Here is a 21,821-nt window from a genome sequence, read left to right as displayed (position 1 = left end):
TTTACGCAGTTTCTTGGAAATATACAGGCTGCAGAAGGGAGGAGAAAACATCAAGAAATAATCATGAGTGTGTGCGGTGTGGGGGGAGAGGGAAGACTGACAATAAGATAGATCCCCCACTAAATGCATATTCTTCTATTTATGTATTTGATAATGAGAAAGAAATGCCCTTGGCACTCCGTAAACAACAGCTCCGTAACCAGGAGGGAAGGGCAGAATAATGCACAGCTACGTTTGAGATTATAAACTATTTCAAGCGCTATTAACATGCCAGCCTTTTAGATTATTGGGGATTTTCATTTTATTTTAAGCTAATGTTTACCATTCTTAAGTAATGTTGCTGTCTTGCCTAATTGCTGTTCGTGCAGATTTACAGAAGATTGTTCCTTGAGAAGCTGCTCTCCTACCACAAGTTCCCTAGAAGAGAGGTGATAGTTGAATTAACTATGATACCCATAAGAAAATTTTTAGCTTTGTATCAATAGAGTGAAATGTTTATATAAACGTATTTTACAATGTAAGGCTAAATTTAGGGGTTATTCACCACGACGAGTTGGCAACGCAATCCGGAGCTCCGTAACTTCCGGAAAATGAGATAGGAAAAGTTCACATTTGTAATAAAAATGGATATTTTGCTTTGCTTTTAAAGATGCTTTTGTGCATTTTAAAATATCGTTCCCTCATGATAAAAAAAAAGTGTTTGTGCATAATGTTTGCAGTGTCAGATGGTATAACTCTATCGTATGATTTAAAATTAAACAATATAATTACCATTTGGCAACCGATATTTAAAGCTGAAGTAGCTATTTCTTCAGACATTATTTAGACTGTATTTAAAAATATGAACAAAAGCTATATTTTTCCTGTACATTCATTTCAAAACCTTGAAGCTGGAGTGTTTCTTTCTTTTTTTTTTTTTAAACAAAAAAGAAACCAAAGTATTTCTGCTTAAGAAAACTGCATTTGTAATATCTTGAAAACCAAGCTTTTCTACAGCTGTGCAAGAATACTGCTGCACTGAGACTGTGAGTGGGGAGCTGCAGGAGAAAGTGGAATATCTTTGCTTTGATTTTTAAACTGAGTTTCGTCCTATGTTCTGATGACTGGATATGGAGATGAGAGCAATGGATGACTGCTGGGAACGAGCATTTCTTCAGCGTGTTTAACAGTTTCTAAAATTAACACCGAGAACTGTGAAAAAACCCCACTCACTTGTGTTACACAATGCATATAGGCATCTGGTTTCTTTGAATGTGGCTCATTACCAAAATTTACCACAGCTTTATCTTGGTCCTCCCCTGTTTGTTCCACTAATTAACCAAGTCATCATTATCTGTTAGTTACAATCAATTTTTCCAGGATTATAGGTATGTTGAATTTTACGTATTTATTTTCAGTGCCCCATCACATCTAAGGGAAGAGAGATAAGCAGGATACTGAATTTCTCCTCATAGCTGCAATCCTTTTCTGAAGCTCAGACTACAGAAAACAAAGGCATTTTATTTCCATGAATCTAGTGCAGCCAAACTAGGAGTCAGAAAGGTATTTTACTTCAAAATATATGCATGAATTTTGACACAGATTTTCAATGGGATGTGTAGAAATGCCCACGCTTGTAGTTCTTGGTTAGTATCACGTTTAACTCCTTGGGATTTTTTTCTCTCTCTTTAATAAAATATCATTTTTCTCATTTCTGAGTAGTATAATTTTGTTAAAAGAAATGTATGCAAATTCTTCACTGCAGTGAGAGACAGAACTTTTTCTCCCCCTTTTCTCGAATGATTTCAGTCTATAAAGCTATCGATAAACAGAGCAAAAGCCAGCAGAGAGGCAGTCCCCGGCAGCAAAGGCAACGCTCCCAACCCTGCCTCGCTCCGCAGTGCGCACGCAGGCTCCATCCCCGGCGCAATTCCCCAAACCAAAACCACATTACTTCTGCTGCTCATCTCACATGGTAATTTGGGATAGACAGACACACTAAAAACATTTCATTAAGGGCTGAGAGGGAAACAATTTTTATAGGGGGCACAAAAAAAAAGACAATAAAGGACATTCTTACAATTCTTCTAGATGCCTGAAGACTGAGAGGTTTTTGTTTTATTTTGTTAACCTTTTCTCCAATGCTCAGAATTTTCCAGCCCGAGCAAACAATTTTATTTCTATTTAATATTTTTTATTACCTCATTGTGCCTATAAATGTTGAGTTTCAGGGATTTCATAATAATAAAAATATCAGCCAGAGACATTAGCACTGTGGAAGTTTTACAAAATTCTCTTAATAAAGGATTAAAATCTTCTGATGCAGACATTAAAATCAAGCAAGTTAAATTCTGTCAAGCAATGTCACTTGCATGCTAACTTACCTAATGGGAAAGACTTAGTGCACTCTCAGCTCAAGAAATTTCACTTGCTAAATGCAGTGAGAAATAACCAACACCAAGTAATTTATATGACCGATTTATCTTCTCCCTACTAAGAGTTAGGATGTGCGTGCCAAGCTGGTATGAAGCATTACTATCTCTTAAAACACCATGGAGCTATCAGCTTTTTCAGCGAGTGTGTGAATCGTAAAGCTGTGTTAGCATGAATGCATTTAATTGCGTGAAGAGCCTATTTCCCAGCGTCTGTTTAAACCTTAGAAAAACAGCTCTTCGCTTGTCGATTGTCGCTCGAGATCATAGTAGGGAATGAACAGCAAGTAGAAGCACAAGAGAGGAATATCGCTGGGAAAGGGTCTAGGGGGGTGGGTTCAACGGTAAAACTTTAGGAAATATGCTGATGTTTTCTTGTGGTTTAATTTATTGTTCCCCAAAGTGCTCTACTCATTTTAGATCATTGATTTGAGGCTGGAGGCCAGACAAGCCTTTGAGCTGTGGGTGGGAAGAAGGGGTTCCTTCTGGTCGTCAATGTGGCATTGGTCAACCAACACTTGACATTGCAGCCTGGCCAGTTTGTGGAGCTGGGGTGCTGCCTATTGGGGCGAAAAGAGCTGGGCTTCATGTCAATGATCCCCACTGGGTCACTGCAGGGTACCCATGGCACCCAGCTCTAAAAGGTGGGCACCTTCAAGCAAATTTGCTTCTGAGACTTTCATAACTCATGTGACATTCAGGATCCTTCACTCCTCACCCCCAGGACTGGCCCCTCCACAGGGACACTGTGCTGATGAGTTAGGACACGACACCGCATCCTTGCTGCCTCATATCCAGGGGAGCGAGGCAAAGGGGGTGGCTGCGTGCCGAGCCAGGGAGAGAAACACGGGCTCCCGCAGCCACTGCCTCACATGCGCCAAGTGAGAGATGCTTTTCCCCTTTTCATTACACGGGTTTCTTAATAAAAACTGAAAGAGCTTTTTTTTTCCCAGAAGATGAACCCCAGGGGCCCAATCAGTGAAATACATTAACCTTTCAACTGTCAGCCCCCCTCCCCTGAAATTAAGCAATAGCAGCCCTTGAAATGGCTAAATTACCTTCTTATTTTTTAATTGTGTAATGATGGTCCAACAAAAAAGGAGCAACTCAGGACTAGTAAATATTCAATGAAGAAATTTATTGTAGTTCTTATAAAGGGAATACCCACAGCTTTCTTCACATGGACTTAAATAAGGCAGAAACTAGAACGATAGGCTTAAAATGAAATAACGGATGCATTATTTCTAGTGGGATTTACATCACCATTTGGTCTAATTATTCCTGATATTTCACCCATCATATTAGAAGCTTCTTCAGGGAAAGAAATAACAGTTTGTCTCCTTGAGAACAAAGAACAAAGTGTCTCTTTGCTCTCAAGAAGCTCAGCTATCATTATGAAGAGAAAGAATCTGTCCATTATCAAGAAATCCCACTAGAAATCTTGAATATCTTACCAAATAATTCCTGAGCACACTAAAAATACCAGCAAATGAAAGAAGCAGAAACTATGGGGCTTTGGAAAATAAATAAAGAAAGGAGGGATCATGAATGCTCCACCACCCACTCATTTTTTTTATCGAAAATTGTTATTAATCCAAAAACCAAACTGTGCCTGGCATGTACAGTCAATGTAAGCAAGATAGCCACCACTCCTTTATATCCCTTGTTCAGCAAGACACACTTTCAGCTGTATCTGTGGCCCTGGATTAACTGGTGGGAATGCATTTGCATGCATTTGCACGGTGAGTAATTCACCGTGAGTGATTATGTGTGGGACCCACTCACAAAACGCGTGAACTTTTTTAGATTGGATTTCATGAGGACTGGATGGCAAGCCTTAGGAGGAATTTAATACAGCTCTAGGACCATGCACAGCTTTCAAGAATATAATTTCTTAGGATGTACGTAAGAGTTCTTTGTTCTGGATCTTGTATTTAGTACTGCAGTATCTAGCAAAAAGCATTTTAAATGAGCGTACAGAGCCATGGTGTACAGGTGCACTGATCTGGCAAATTCCTAAACAGGATCTTGCTGGGTCGACTTGTAAACTGGGAATATCCCTGGGTTTGAGGGAAAGAGTGAGCATTTCCCAGCATCCTGCCATGATCCTGCACCTCTATAGGCAGTCACACTTTGAAAAATGAAAGAAAATAAAACCTCAGTATGCAGAGATAAGAGGGTTCAAAATATCAGTTTTGTGGAGAACATATTTTGCCTTTTTTCTAAAATAAAGGAACTTCTCCAAATCTTTCCCAAGGTCTTTTTCAGTCCCTAAACACAGACATACGCTGTTCAGTCACTGCCAAAGGGGATATTGAACGTATTTGACCTTGTATGTAGATGTTGTTTAAATACATTCAGCTTTGTTGCTTATGAAAATCATTGGTCCTTGAAAGCAGAGTTCTTAAGTTTAGCGTCAGTGGCACGATTTATACTGGTAAGCGATGCTGAACATGTGGTAAGCTCCAGCAGTCAATCAGAGGTGAAGCGTGCAACAGCAGATCTCTGTTTCAGTGTATGGGAGTGGGGTTCTGCCCCAGCAAGGGGTTTCATGGCAACATGCTGTTATGTTATGAAGAATTAAATACTCCCTTGGATAGTTTGTACAGTTCCTGTTGAAATTGCTAACAAATCTGCTCTGATCTGTGAGAGAACATAGTGTGGAGCTTGGATGTGGACTTTCTGTGGTTACTGTGGTCCTATAAAGCATCTGCAAAGGATTGAGTATCTCAAGGAACTAGCTGCCCTTGCCTTCTATTGAATGCAATTGCAAGTGGGATGCATGCCCTAAGATGTGATGTTAGTGAAAGCTGAGCATAGTCCCAGATTGCAAAATCAGGCCACAATGATGAAAACATTTGTATATGTGCTACTCTTTTATTTTCTTTGGCATGCTCTATGTAACCTCTGACCTTTTCTTTCCCTATGTAAAGCTGCTCTTTGTTTGAATGGAAACACAATGGGAAAATGATGACAAAGGGATTTTTGAAACAAACACAATAGCAAAAAAAAAAAAAAGAAAAAAAACACCAAAAGCCAATGAACTTTCACTGAAATCTAGTACCCTATCAAACTCTTATACATGTATGAAAAGAGTGAGTTTCAGGATTATGAGAGGATTTTATACAAAGAAAGGTGATAGGCTGAGAAAATACTCCTGCACTTGTGTGGGGTGAAGAGGAGCTGTGACAGTCAATGGTGGGGACACACAGGCACACTGCCTGTTTTGCTCAGGTAGCAATGGAGCACATCGTCTCTCGGTCTAAGAGTCATCTCTCTGGGAAGTACTGTCATTGCCCCCAAGGAACTCCTGTTGGGTTGATAAATGTGGATTGATAAATGTGAATGGGAATTATCATCAGGCCAAAAGAGCTGCAGCATTAAGAATGCAAAACTGTTTCCTGGAATCTTTCCAAAGCTCTACCTGCCGTATGCACATCAAGAAGGACAGAAATAAAATTAATTCTAACTCAGTTAAGATAGCTTTAGAAGAAGAAGAGTTGCAGTGTTCACAACTGGTTTGAAGTACAGGACACCACCCTATGGGAAGCCAGATATTGGTGGTATTTTCCTGCGGGTAATGCACAGAGAAGCACTGTCTCCAGTGTTGGCCATAGAGAAGGCCATGGGATTTCCCCTTTCCTGCTGCTCCACAGTCACAGTTCACCAGCTGCCAAGTAGAAACTCAACATTTGCAGGCATGAAACCTCTTCCCAGGCCATCAAGATGATCATTCCTCCCTTTTCCCCACAAGGAAATATAATAATCCACTTCTTCAGTTTGTAACTTCTACTCCAAAGCCAATTTCCCTGAGTGCTGCCTCAACCAACCCCTTTCCCTCCCCTTGCACCCTTCCCTCCCTAGTTGACCTCTTTTTAAAGGAGTGGATCCAATACCTTTGCTTTCTCATTCCTCTTCCAGAAAGAATCCTTTGCTGCAAAGTATTTTTGAAGAATATCTGATTCAGCTGGATCCTTCCAGCTCCTATCCTTCTCTTGAGCACAGAATGTGTTTAGCCAGGATCATCATTAAAGTATTAGTAACTCCCTTGCTTGGTGGTACGGCTTCTTGCAGGCAAGGCATGGGACATGTGAAGGTCCTTGTCAGCTGATGGCTGGTGGGTGTTTGCACTTGATGAATATGATCAGAGTTCATTGATGCATGTCGGGATCTTCATGAATTTGAACAGCCTTGGTGCGGTGTTTCAAATGCCTTACATGCTAGCTGAGTCTGTCTATACTGAATACCACAACATCAAGAGGTCAGAATCGCCTCATCTCAGTTATTCTGATGTGTTTTTTCCCTTGGAGTGGGTTGCTGGGCGAGTCTTGCTTCTCCTGTGTTTGACAAGTTTAAAAGATTTTACTTCATTGCTTCCAGGACCTGTTAGGAAAAAAAAATAACAAACAAGGGATGATGTTCCACAGATCAATGTGGACTACTGCCAAGCCTCTATCCCCAAATACATTCATTGTTGCTCTCAAAAAGAAACTGTATAAAAAGAATACATGCCTTTTAAATGTATTTTTTTTTTAATTTGGCTACTATGTGCAACACATTTACTAAGAACTCTTAATTATATTGGTGGAGAGAGCTCACATATGCATATCCATGTCAGCACCGACTCTCACTTTCTCTGAGTTAAAAAGCATAGTCTTTAAGAGTGAATAAGGAATCTAATTCTATATTTGCATATTCAAAATTCAACATACATTTTAAAAATCTATCCAAAGTTCCAGATGCGCTGGGAAATGTTAAAAATACCGACCATTTAAAAAAGGCTCCACAGGGTTCAGGACCAAAACAAAGTAGAATAAAAATATTCAGTTGCTTGGGCCTCAATTACTGTTCATGAACTACAGATAGTCAAGATCAAAGGCATTAACTGAGGAGGAGGCTTTTTCAAGTTGGAGGTGACTATCATGCTCAGAATGACCAGTCTGTAGGTCAGCAACAAATTTTACTCCAAAATTATTAACATTCACTAAGTTAGGGCATGTGTGCACCATCTCTTGAGGAAACAAAAGAGCAAAACTTTACTGTAAGTATTTTCTCTCCAACCAAGAAAGGGAGCTGCAGTTATCAGATGCAGACTGATTGCTTTAAGTAACATGCTTCTGTTTCTTAGATTTAAAAAGCCAGAGAAGCTTGGTAAAAGATGAAGGATTTCCTTCAGTAGGAAGTTTGTTGCTTTCTAGACAGAGTGAAGGAATCTGGGATTCAAATCAACAATGCTAAGAGCTCCTAGTGCTTTGGGAACTAGGGATTTCATTTTGACATCCTGAGAATTAGGTACCAAGGTTAAAGGTCTTTAATATAGATGCAAACATGTAGGCTGAATTTCTGGCAGAACTGGCTACGCGGGGACATTGATGTCTGCAGTACACAATGGCAAGTTGAGCACTTTTGATATTGTTTTCCATCACACATCACAGGCAGCCCTGAGATCTTGCGGTAGTTGGGTGAGCGTGTCTAGTGACAGCATGGACTGAACAGCAGCAGGAGAAAGCATCCTTTCCATACCACCCTGCAATCTAACAGTGCCATGCCAGGAAGCAAAGCTGGTGTGGTGCTCCAGCAGTTACAGCAGCAATTCCTCCTTGCCTTCTTACTCATTGTGATGGAACAGTAAGCCATAGCAGGAAATTCAGAGCCATGTAAGGCCTCACATCTCCATTGTTTTAGTAATGGGTATCTATTTTCTGCCTGAATTACATAATTTTAGGATGAACGTTAGCAATGCCTTAATAGTCTGCCGCTTTCTAGGAAGTGAATAATTCACTGTGTTATTGAAAGCACAGGAGGGATTTATTTAAACAAAATGTAGTACCCTAAGCAGGACTTTGGTCACTACATCTTCATTTTTGCAGAAACACCTTCAATAATTAAATAGTAATGTTTTCAAATCCTATATATTAACCTACATCTGCTCCCTTTAATGGGAAAGGTAACGAAACAGAAGCCAATGAGAAGCACTACTGAAACTCCCAGGTGAAAAAAATAAGATTTTGGAGTTTTGTGTCAATCAAAGGTTGCCTCCAGCACAAATTCCTCCACCTCTAAGCAGGCAGTCACATGGTACTGAAGCAGAGGGAATATACCACCTCGGAATTACCACACTCGCTTACTGGAGCCCTTTGGCAGTGTTTCACAGACTCCTGCGCTTGGCTGTGCTGCTGAGAACAAGCAGCTCAGTGCGGTGTGACTTCAACCGAGGCGCATAGAAAGGATTTGGAGCGGGGATGACCGTATTCGTAATGTAATAATAATTTATTTCACATAGAAATAGAGTGGTTAGGTACGATGGAGAAAAAAGGGTGAGTACAGCTCCTGAATGGATCCTTCAGTAACAAGTATTCTGTGAAATGAGACGTATCCCGGCCCAAGCTTTATCCCTACCAGAATCACCCTTGTAAAATCCTGTCTTCACTGCAAGCAAGGCAGCTAAGAATCAGACTTGTTTGTATCTAAAGTCTTGAAATGTTGTGGACAATGTTACTGACTTGACCAAGCTTTTGTCCTGGCCTTTAAAACACTTGTGAGTGGTTAGCCAGAGAACTGGCAACAGCTCCTCAGGCTGAGCATCCTCTTTCCCTGTTACAGGGCTCCCTGTCCTGTTTGTTCAACCTATCTTTATTCCACAGCTCCACAGCTCCACAGTTCTGAAGATGTGATTGCAATTAAGCCTGCAGTGGAATCTGTGCATTATTTGCATTATTAATGCACAGTTATCTAAGACTTTGCACCAACTCATTCCAGCAAAACAACCTGACAGCAGAGAAACTACGAAAACCGTTATAATTAAGAAAGCCCTGTTATTTTTTGGGTATGCCACGCTTAACCACTGTTCTACCATGAGCTCAAAATGCACCTTCTCCTGAAATACAGAGAGCCAACACAGTGCAAGATGCGTAGGTACCCTGTTTAGAAGGGGCCCTAAATATTTCCCTCCAGAAAACAGAAGATAGAGGACATTCATCTTCAAACACATCTATCAACAGAGGAGGGCCACAAAGATGATAAAAGGGCTGGAGCACCTTTCCTATGAAGACAGGCTGAGAGAGTTGGGGCTGTTCAGCCTGGAGAAAAGAAGGCTCTGGGGAAACCTGATAGTGGTCTTCCAGTACCTCAAGGGGGCCTACAAGAAGGATGGGGAGAGGCTGTTCAGTAGGGCCTGTTGTGATAGGACGAGGAGTAATGGTTTTAAGATAGAGTGAGGTAGATTTAGATTGGATATTAGGAAAAAATTTTTTACACTGAGGGTGGTAGAACACTGGAACAGGTTGCCCAGAGAGGTGGTGGAAGCCCCATCCCTGGAAACGTTCAAGGCCAGGCTGGATGAGGCTCTGAGCAACCTGATCTAGTCAGGGATGTCCCTGCTCCTTGCAGGGGGGTTGGACTAGATGACCTTTGAAGGTCCCTTCCAACTCTAACCATTCTATGATTCTATGATTCTAACATACAGATGAGCAAAAATTATTCTAAACTGCATGGGATCTCATGGTTACAATGGAAGAAGATTAAGCCACAAACCCTATTCCTGGCCAGGGAAGCTACGTGACTGCTGCTGGCAAAGGGCATACTGAAATGTGGTACTTCATTGGCCATCTTTCAAGGGTTTTCACTTGCTGGCATCTTACTCAAGTAGAGTTGAGACATTACTCTTCTTAAAGGGCTGTAAGCTTCCTGGTAGCATAGTACCAAGGCATAACTGCCTCTCTTTGTGTACAGGAGCCACAGGGCCTCTTGCAATCCCCTGCGGCTGTATCCAGCCCAACTGTGCCTGATTTCCTCATTTTCATAGTTACTGACACCTGAGAAGGAAGGAGTAATGAAGACTTAAAGGAGAGTTCCTAATAGCTGGACTTTGATTTCTCCACTTGTAACAGATCAGGAAGCCTGGGAATGTGTCTATTCTGAAACCAGGGGTTTTTTTAGGGGAGAGAGGGTAGGAAGAAGAGCATTTCCACCAACGGTGCTGTGCTATCTGGGGTGCTGGAGGTCTCAGAAGGAGGACACTGGAGAAGAGATTGTTCCTCAGTACATCTCCTTAATGACAAGGTCCTGCAGATCTTCCCAGTTTCAGGTACTTGAACATCCTTTTCCACCATCATATTGTTGCAAGCCGTGGCAAAGGGACGCTCAGCAGACGATGCAAACCTGTGTGTAATTTTAGAACACTTGATACTATTTTATGTACCTGCAGTTACTCGTGCTCTTAAGTGCCACACAATAAATGCTTAGAAAGGTTCACGGAAGGAGTGATCAATCGAACCTCGTCTGAGTTACCTCTTGGTCTCTCTGTTTCCCCTTGTTCCTTTGTTACTCTCCTCGCATTTGTATACAGACAACTCAGAAACTTTCCTAGGTGACCTTTGAATCTCTGCCTTTCTTCCTTTGTTCCATTTCCTGAGTTTTTCACTTAATGTTCTCTCTGCACTTTTTTCCTTCTCTGTGGATCTTGCATTATCTATATTATCACTTAAGATTTTTCCCCTATTGTCCAAATATTTACTTCAGCAGCCCCTTCCTCTCTCGTGGTCCCTGCCCCTGCTAAACAGTAATCCTGGCCTTGCCCTTCAGCCCGTTTCTTTAAACATTTCACTTTCTCTATGGAGCCGTTTCTGGTGGTACGTTGGTTTTCTTTCTGTTCAAATTAATTCCATCCTACCTCTTACTGACATGTTCCAAAATAAGCCCTAGATGTCCAATAAAAGTAAAAACCTTCTATGTTATGTCCTGCTCCAAAGCTGATGAGGTCAATGGAAAGACTCCATCAGCTTCCAAAGATCTGGTCTGATTTACACAACTTTCTGATTCTTTCTTATGCATACGTGCACGGTTGCTATTTATAAACTGTGGATTTCACACTGCAAAATATTTGGGACTCTATTCTCACAACCTTGGACAATTATGAAAACGAAAAAAAGGAGAAGGGGATTTTTCAGGATCAAAATGAAAATCTGAACCAAAAATAGAATGAGATTGTTAACCAAGAATTTAACTTTGGATGTAAGTGGGTTTGTCCTGCGGGACAGACTAGGTTCAAAAGGCTTCTGCCCTTGGATATTTTCTGTTCCAAATTTAATGGCACTGTTCATTTAGTTTTCACATTCCTAACGAATCTGGAAGCATCCCTCATGACTTCTGAAGGGAATATAGTTTCTGAAGGTGCTGAGCACTTATGAAAAATTCCTAATGTGCTGAATATCTTGATGCCTTAAACTAAAAGCACCCAAATCACAAAGTGCTTTTGAATCTTTATGCCAATGCATTTTGTTCTTTAGTTCAAAATTAGTGAGAATGTTATGAAAGTGAAAAATATTCTCATTATTAAATTTCGAAAACAGCATTTCAGTCTGGGGTGACAAAGTCACTTGACGCCTCATTGCAACCAGCAGTTCTGTTTGGCCCCTGAAGTGGCTTTGGTTCACATTCATCATTTTGGTCTTTGCAGAAAATAAAAGTCCATGAAGGTCCAAATTGATGAAGCACAGCAACGTGAGAACTTGAAGCTCTCCTAAAATAGTCAGAGGAGGCTTATTCTTGCTAACTACCTGGTAGAGGCAGTGAGTTTTATCATAGTAAGAGTGAAATAGTCTTAATATCAAAAAAGAAAAAGAATGTGGCATCTGAGTTACTCTGGAAATTTTACTTGCAAAGCAGAAATCTAGAGAGTCAAAAGAAATGTCATCTTCTTGCAGCATGGCCTTTCTGCCACTGTCTTCTCCGTTGACTACTTTGTAAGTGACACTTGTATTGTTATGAGATAAGAACCAAATCCTTCAACTTTAATGAAGGCCCTGGAATAAAATCCCATTTGGAGAGAAAGGGTGTTTCAGCATATGGTATCTTAACCTCCTCACGCTCTTAGGCAGACATTCTTCAAGAATAGGACATGGTACCCCTAACGAAGATTTCTTTATTTTGTTCTTCTGAAGTGTAGAACTAAGTAACAAAAAAGTTTGGTTTTTTTTTATTTCTTGACAAAGACCAAATTCCTTCTTTTATAACAGTCTGAGCCTTACACAGCACATTTCAGTGTCTGATTCTAGCTAAAGTAGAAGTTAAATCAAGTCTATGTGCTTGTATTGATTTAAAGGTTTGATTAGCAAGGTATTTCAACCTGGGTTTAATTTTATGTCTGTGAACAGTCATTGAACTCAGCAGGAAAACTCATGGCCACAATCTGATGTGTATTTGTGAGCATTTTTTAAGGGCAAAGGGAAGAGCAAACATCTCAAACAATTTTGAAAGAGAGGCTCAGACACAGTAGGCAGTATCACTATTACACTAGATAATGTAAGAAGAGGTCTTCCACTGGTAGAAGTGTGAAAAAGTCCACTGAAGTAAAAAATACTGGGTTTACGGGATTTGCACACTTGTCCTGTCATTATCACAATGTTACTAACAGGAGCTGGACAAAAAAAAATGAAAAAAATAACTTAATCCCTCCAAAGTCTGTTGCAGCTGGTTTTATTTCTTAAGGCTTGATTTGAAAGAAAAATGTTAACTTTCCAAAAGCCCCATTTTGTCATTTTTTGTTCGGTGACCTCCAGAGGTGCCTTCCAACCTCAACCATTCAGTGATTCTGTTTTCTTCCTTTTACCACTCTTGTAACTTTTAAAAGCCAGGTGCACAACTGAAAAAAATACAAAGGAAAATGGGAGATGATGGGGAAACTGTAACCATTATCATAACAATGACAGTATAAATCTGTACTACTTGGTAGTCAGCAAGAAAAGAAAGCAGAAGAAAAGTGACGAAAATCAAAATGCCAGGTGTTTGAAATGTTCTGACTCTCAAAAAACAAAAGCAACGTTATTTCTGTTGCATTTCACTTGAGACTGTTCTGGAAAAAAAAATAGAAAGATATTTTAAAAATATTAAAAACTTGATTTAAAAAAATATCTTCATAAAGAAGCTACTTTTTGTCAAGAAAATTGTAAGATATTCTCTGACATACTTAATGTCAGTATCTGCATTTTCTCTCATTTTTCTAGTCAGGATCAGAAACAAAACCAAACAAAACAGAACAAATGTTAAAATCTGTAATCTTTCTGACAACCTCTGACAGCTTGAAAGAGAGACGTGATAACCCTTCCACTACTGAAGACCTCGTTTTGGTAAGGGAGCTTAAAATTGAACTTGAGGATCCTCATGTTGTGGACATGCTTTGGCATCATCCCTATAGGCCGATCACTATAGAAATCACCCTCGGGGACCAGCTAACAAAACGTGTAGGCAACTAAGCCAATAATAGAGAAAGGAAGGAGCTTGAAAAGGGGAGTGGAAGAAAGGGGAATATTTTCTTGCATCTTTCTCTCCTTCTGTTTGTCTGCTTCGTCCCTTAAGGTTCAGCTATGTGGGCTGTATTGTGTGAACTCACTCATCTTTGATATCAATGGGGACATCTACTTAAAAATTGATGGGATGATATGGCCCCAGGTATTTAAATTAACGAGATGTTAAATACTCTGTAGTTTTATCTGTAATTAGATGACATGGATGCAATTTGATCCCAAGAGTGATTTGTAATATTCTGGATTGTCCACTTAGGGCTTGGGGCTTGATCCACTCTCTGCTGACATCTGTACGAGTCTTTCCTTTGACATTTTTGTGAGCAAGGCCTCTGGCTCACACACAGCTCTCATTTATTTTTCTATCTGTTTATCAACGTCTATACGCAGATGTCTGATCTCTCCTTTCTACCATCTCAATATATTTGTGTTTTATATCAGTGAATGTCCTTATTTTGTGGGCAATTTCAATTAATTTTTAACTGCTTTTTTTCTCTGTAGTTATATTTTGCCTTTTCATTCCTGGCTAATTGTCAGTTTTTGTTCAATATTTACAAGTTTTACATTGAGCAGGATTTCTTATGCTAATCCTCTTCATCTAATATGCTCACTAGAGATAATTGAAAAAAGCTGGAAGTTTTTTAGAGAGAAAAATATCTGTAACATTCCAAGTCCTTTCAGACAACTTTTTACTGGAAGGGATCCATTTTTACCTTTCTCCTGCCCAGCAGAAGCCAGTTTCAGTCTCAGTACACGTCCTAAGGTTACCCGCATGACTGCAGTGTTTAAACACATCATGATCAGTGCTGTCTGATGCCTGACAGCATCCTTGGCAGAACTCCGAGTGCTGTAGTTCCATGGCAAAGTCTTGTCTATGGGTTAAACAAAAGTCAGTGTTGGAGCCAGGCATGGAAATCCTCTTTCTAACTTCTTCCCTGGCTGAATGAGATCTTCCTCTGGAGGAGATGGGAAAGCAGAAAGTGAGTTAGTACTGCTCTTATCACCCCATGCTTAGTATCCCCACGTTTATCTCAGGCTGCTGCAATCTTTTCCTTGGCATCGAGAGCAGAATTGGTTGGGCTAGGAGACTGAGAGCTTCCTGGCTCAGTGTAAAGGCCCTTCAGAGCAGATAAAAGGCATTAGGATAGTATTAGGAAGCTGAAAATTATGTGAACATTATGAGTAAATAAGCAAATAGCCAAAAAGAAAGGAGAGAGAAATGAATGACAGGAGTGCAAATGGCGTACTGATGTACCCAGGGCATTGTCAGAATTGTTCCCACTGGGAAATTCCTTGTGCTCAACTCAGCCTCGCCTAAACATCTCGAGTAAAGGACGTTCTGCAGCTTATTTGGGGAGGCTATTCCAGGGCTCACTGTCATTTCACAGCCAAAACCAGAAGCTCCTGATATTGCACTTGCATTTCCCTTCTGCTCCATGTAGCCCCATTTCTCCGTAGCAGAGTCTCTCGGGCTTGCTGGTAAGGGCTCCCGTCCCTCCAGCTGCTGTGTGGGGAGGGGGGCTGCCTCGTCACTTCCCCAGTCTATACATATTTCAGTCTTTTAATCTTTCTCCCCAAGCCAGTCCTAGCAGTCCCTTCATCGCACTCACAGCCGTCCGCGACTCCTCCAATTTGCCTGCGGTAATGAGGTGCCCAGTGCCAAGCGTGGTGCTCCAGGTCCAGCCTACACGTGCTCCGCGTGGGGGGACCACTGCCTTGCTGACACATCCTCGTCTTTTCTTTTCTCTTTTTTTTTTCCCTTCAGTGATCATCATTCAAAATTAAAATAACATGGAAAGGCAAAGAAACTGAAATCAAAATCTAATGCATAATTAGATGCAGCATGAGACAACAAACACGTCTTTGCTATCTGCCTCTGTATTGTAAACAATGATTACTTTACATGTTCAATGTGCCATGAAAGAAGAAAGAGCCTCTTGTGATGTTTTGTGAGAGCTTTGACTACATTTGCCCACTTTTCAAACAACAAAAAAATAAACTCACACTAACAAGGTGTATGTTTTCAGTCCTAAAATATGGGGTCACTCTCTGTTAAGGGGTCCATTCAATGATGAAATGAGATCAAAATGGTTAAGGCCACTGAAAGAAAGCAAGAAGGATTTGTCTGAAGTTCTGGTATACTGGCTATTATTTCAACCAAATAAGGATGCCTGGCTTTATTCTTCATGCTCCCTTGCCCCTTTTGAAAAACTGAAAAGAGAAAGGAAATAGCTAAGTTGTATCATCTATTACCTTGATGAGTGCTTATAACTCTTGATTCAGAGTTAATCATTAATCCAGGTTTTTGTAGTCATTGTTTTAGCTGTGAAGTTTCCACACGAAATTTGTGCGGCACATGGGCATGGAAAAGAAAAAGCCAAATACAAAAATCAAACAAAGTGATTAGAGAGGGTGGAAGTGCATGTGTATATAGATTTAAATATCCAGCTGGTTTTATTTTAATACACACATGAATATTTGTATATCTATGTCAAAACAGCTGACCCTTAAATTGGAAGTGCTTTCCTGCTCAAAACCAGATTGCTTTGATCTATTATTTTTAATGTATTTATTCATTTATTCTGTCCAGGCTCTGATACTCCTACTTATTCTGAGCAGTACTCTCAGATTGGGCAAAATATTGTTCTCCTAATCTCTTGTGTATTTTTTTTTAAATAATTTTTTTATTCATTTTGACAAACAACGAAAAGCCTGAAAACTTCTGTAAAGCAAAAAAATTATATCACTTCAGGGCTGTGGAAACCTGTTTGTGTTTTGATCATTCAGAGACATTTCATTTTTGTACTGGGATTGTTATTTTTGTATGCTAATTAACTTACATTTCAAACAATCTTGTTTTGAACTGAAAAACTGGATTTTTTTTTGTTTTGAAACTTATGTTCCAACAATTAAAAAACCTATTTAATTAAAAATGCAAAAACATAAACATTTTCTGTAGAAAGCCTTGATGGCAAGAAATCAGCACTTTTTGACAAAAGGCTGGGGTTTTGTTTTCTGGTTTTTTTTTTAGAAAAAGCCATTACTGTCTCTAGCAATAAAAATGTGATGTGGAAAAGGGATGATCTTTGACCATTCCTGATGTAGCATAACTGAATCTAGTACAATCACATATACTATAACTCACTGGCTAAAACACAATAACATTTTATGTGAGGCAAAAATACGATTAAATGCTAGAGTATTACAGACTGACCCTTGGAGAGCAATAAAAGATGTATTTGAAGAATTCACTTTATATAGATGTATGGCTGTGAGTGTATGCACGCGTGTGTGTCCCTGTGCACCCCATATATATCTTATCTCTCCATCCCTCTGTCCGTCCATCCATCCATCCACTCACACATTATCTTTATTCCAGCACAAATAACTCAGCTTCCTTTTGGAGGGATCTGCTCATCATATTCATTTAAGGGACTAATGATCTGTTGTTGACTTGTTTGTGCTCCATCCATGCACACAGCTATTAATTTATTAATTAATCCTCCTAAAAGTCACACCTCTTCTTTCTAGATTGGTTGTCCTCATTTTCTATTATTTAACATCAGTCCCACTAAACCATCACATCTTGTTTTACTGACTCAGATCCTGAATCAAACATCTATTTCTTAAGGGTTTTCCAGCAAGTATATTTCATCTGCACACTAAACTCTTGTGGTTAGATTTAGGTCTTGACTGATTATTATTCAGAAACAGCGAACTATTCAGCTTGAAACAAGAGCATGACTTTTTTTAGGTTTATTAAAATTGCATTAAGAGGTTTGGGTTTTTTCTAAACCCAGTACTTAGAATGGCTGGAATTGTAATGTGTTTATATAAACTGCATTTCTGCAACCATTGACCAGGGTAATAAATAATTTATTCAATATTTCTTTAAATACTGTTTTGTTTGGTTTAAACCCAAGGTTAGACATATATATTTTAAAGCATTGCCTTCCTCTGCCTTTATTTTTATATATATATATATATATATTTAAAAGGTTATTATGGTAAAGATAAATTTAAAAAATCTTGACTTTTCATCTCTGCTATCTTATATGTTTTGGTGGCTGCAAAATAAATGTTCTGCAGATTTTTAGTAAGAAATTAAAAACTGTTAGCTTAGTTGATCATTGTACTTATTTTGTGCATCTCCTTCCCCAAAGTAAAATGAATGGATTCAAATAAACGTGGCAATGGGCTGGGTACAACATGCCCACTGCGAATAAAACACTCGCAGAAGCTGTAATGGTTCTTGTTTGTTTATTTCTGTTAATTGTGAGGAGAAATGGCTCATGCGGGATCAGGCAGAGCAGTAGAAGATAGTGGGGTGGGAGCCAGGCTTGGGTCACGCTCCCTCTAGACAGCTGCTCCCCGATACCTCACGGCCATCCCCATCGTCTCTCCTGCTCCTAGGGCAGGGGTGGCACTGCCCAGCACGTTCACTGCAAGAGCATTTTCTGCAAGAATACTACAGCTCTTTAAAAAAACCCAGGTTTTCACAGAGACTAATACTGCCAAGGTGCTCCTGGAGTGTGGGCTCTCTTCTTCCTCCCTGCACACGCATGCAGATACACACACACGCACACAGAGGCACACACACATGCACTTACCACCCCTGCCCTAACGCCTCGGCAGCCCCTGCATCTTTTCAACTGCCTCTGCTATCCTCTGGCCCCATCTGAATAGCATGGTCGATTAAGGGGAATTGATGGATCAAGGCAAAATGCCCAGCAGCTATAATTTTCCCATCCCACCCCAGGCAAAATTTTTCCTACGTGAATGAAGCTGGGAAAAAAGGAAAAAAAAAAAAGATTTTGACAATGGCCCCCAAAGATAATTCAAAGAAGCTGGTACATCCATTTGATTAAACCGCACAGACATCACCAGCTCCAGGGTTTTCCTAGATCTGAATCCCCAAGCACTTCCGATCAGATTTAAAGCCCACATCCCTCAACATCTCTTTGCACTGAGTGCAACAGCAGTGAGGAAAAAAAAACAACCAGGCCATCACTTGAAACACTTTCTAACCCCTCTTGCTTCCTTCTGCCCCTGCCTGCACTGAGAAGATGCTTTTCCCTCGTGGGAATCAGAGGTTTGGTTTGGCCCCAGCCAGAGAGGACAGGTCTGTGGGGTGGGCAAGGGGACCACGACCACCCCCAGCTCTTCCACGGCCCCCCTGGCAGCCCCGCTCCCGCCGTGCCAAACGATGCTCTCCCCCTGCTTTCATGTGTCAGGAACAATTGCTCTCATCGCTCATCATATTGAAGCTGTCAGGGCTCTCTGACGCTGATAATTTGTGTGAGTTGATCATACTTTGGTAAATCAACAGGTCGCGACCCCTGACCCATCAGCCCGGTGCCTGGCTGAGAGCCACCTACAAATCTTATGACGGGGACAACAGAGAGGCTGTGAACTGCTCAAGTGCTCGTGTCTGCTTGTGTCTATCAGCTGCCACCGGAGAAGCCGGTCCCCTCTGCCCTCCGCCGCTGGAGATGTGCTTTACTGCCAGCGCAAGCCCATCTGTCAGTCCATCTTAATTTCTTCACATCTGTTTCAGTACCTATGCCTGTGTGTGCACATGAGCATTTTTTAAAAACTTTGTTTTCACTGCAGTCACTCAGAACAAACTTTGGCCTCCTCCATGTGTTTTATATAAAGGATCCCAGCGTGGGAGATAAAAGGAACACTACTGCAGGTCCTCCTCCAGCACCAGTGAATTGCACTCACCCTAGATGCATGCAATGGTTAAACTTCCATGGCAGTTTTATGGGCTTCTTTTATAAAACTTTATTGACTCACACGTTCTCAAGTGGTGGCTCTGACTCTTTTTTTTTCATTTAGGTACAGTATGTATGTTCAAGATGCCTTTGGTCCTGTTTCCCTATTTTTTTTTAACGTATAGGATTTCTGACCAATGCCTTCAAGTACAGACTGTGCAAGGGAGGGTAACACAGGCATCTTTTATTACCCATGGTCTTCAATAACTTAGCAGCTAAACAAGCCAGAGGAGAAGAAGAGAGACCTATGAACTCAAGCACGAAGGATACTGTGCGGATCAGCTGGAGGGAAGTCAGGAATGAAGTGGGTTCAACTTGGAAACTGCAAAGTTGTTGAAAGTCACATGCCCTGCAGAAAAGACTCATCCAGCACAGACAGAATTCTGTAGCAACCGGGAGTTGCAGGCACAGTTGGCTTAAAAACTACTGCTTCTTATAGGAAAAGGCAAGGAGAGTTTCTTTTTTTAGTGGATAATGCAAGCGTTGTCTTTGGCTGATTCTTCTCAAGCATATGCACCCAGAGGTAACTTCTCTGCTTCCATGAGCGGTGCGGGTTTGGTAGGAAGAGGATGGATGATGTGAATTTGTAATTCTGATTGCAAAAGCAACAGCTGGCTCTCCCTCCTTTGATTGCCAGGTGTTCATCTGATGCCACATGTTCATTTCTGTGCCTTTTATAAACAGGCTGAACAAATGAAAGTGCCCATATTCCCCTCTCCCACACTTGAATTTAAATGCAGTAATGTGCAAAATAAATAGCATAAACTTAGCTGTGTGGGGAGCAAGCAGAAAGCACAACTGATTAGTCATGCAAATGAAGGAATTAAGAGGTTTCCACTGCCAGGTACATTTTTCACAGAACTTTACGGTTCCTCCCGCACTTGAGTTCTCCTGCTCCACTGCTGGCTGCTCCCCCGATGTGCTGGCACCTGATGTGCTCCAGCCTTGGGCCTGGATTCAAGTTCAGTCACCTTCGGAAACAAGTGGAGGGGGCAATGGCAAAATCCGAGTTTCCCTCAGCCAAAACTGGAGTTGCTGTGGGCCCAGAAGCTGTTGATAAATTGTTCCCCACCTGAAAACACCCGTTTTCCTTTGTCACATTGGCCATCATTCATTTGTACACTGTCCCTTCAGAGTGAGCTTTGGGCTGACCAGAAGGGTCTGCCTTTTTTCACTGATTTTGTAACAGTGCTTAGACATGCCTAAGTGCCCTAAGGATCTGGAGTGTGAACCGTGTGAGAGAGCAGCTTGCTGCTGCCCCGAGGGACTGAGGCTTTTCCCCTGTGGCAGAAGGAGGAGGAACAGAGCAAGAACATGGAGGAGCAGATGACAAACCAGCGGTGAAATACATCTGTCCAGCTCTGTAGCCAGAGAGATCTAGCTGTGCTCACGCATGTGAGCCACTTTGCTCTGACAGGCTCTACCCACTGGTGCGCAGGAGTGAACATAAGCAGTCCCCTTACGCAGTCCTTTGGGCACGTGTGGCTGCAGAGGAGACCTTCCAACCTGCGCTTTCCCAGTACAGCCATGGCAGAAATCCATTTTGGGATATGCCATACAATTCCCACATCATTGCTACGCTGCTGGGTCTCCACCATTCCAAGTGCATACAGCATTCCTCAGGCTTCTTGCTGTCCCAGAGACTGGTCGCAGAGAGAGATGCCTTAGTGACATCCTACAATGGCAGCAAGGCTTAGGTCCTCTGCCCTGGACAAACGGAAAGTATTTCAGAGAGCAGAACGTACCGAGGTGATGAAACGCAGGCTGACCATGTAACATGAAAATTACAGTGAGAGCAAAAGTCTGACCTGCAGTCATCCGTGCAAAGATTGTTTACAGGCAAAACAGCAGCTGAATGCAATTGTTGTTCAGCCCGATAAAAAACAAACAGAGGTAGGAGAAATGCAGAGGAATCCTGCGTGTTAACTGGCACAGCCGCTGGAAAAACATACAGAGCACAGGCCCTCTCCGCCCAGGCAGAAATGAAGCGTAATTGGCCCTGCTGCACTATAACAGATGCTCAAAAAACTATTCACAAAATAAATATGTGTCTATATGTATAGGTGTATGCTTGTGTGCAGGAAAGTGTGTTTATAACCCGAAGTTCTTTCTTCTGTCTCAGGAAAACTTCAAGTTTTTGACCAGAATAATTCTTTAAGGCTAGAACCATTTGTATGAAATACCCACATTTTAAAAAACTAGAGAAAGTAAAATGTTAAATATTTGAGTTTTCCCTTTAGCACATCCTAATTAATATGAAGTTTAGGTTGAAACCTAAAAAATACTTTTTGAAAATTGCTAGGCAAAGGAACTTTTTTACCAGTATTTTTCCA

Source organism: Chlamydotis macqueenii, chromosome 7 (genome assembly GCF_036417535.1).
Source record: "Chlamydotis macqueenii isolate bChlMac1 chromosome 7, bChlMac1.mat, whole genome shotgun sequence".
Taxonomy (NCBI): domain Eukaryota; kingdom Metazoa; phylum Chordata; class Aves; order Otidiformes; family Otididae; genus Chlamydotis; species Chlamydotis macqueenii.
Note: the sequence above shows the minus strand (reverse complement) of the source record.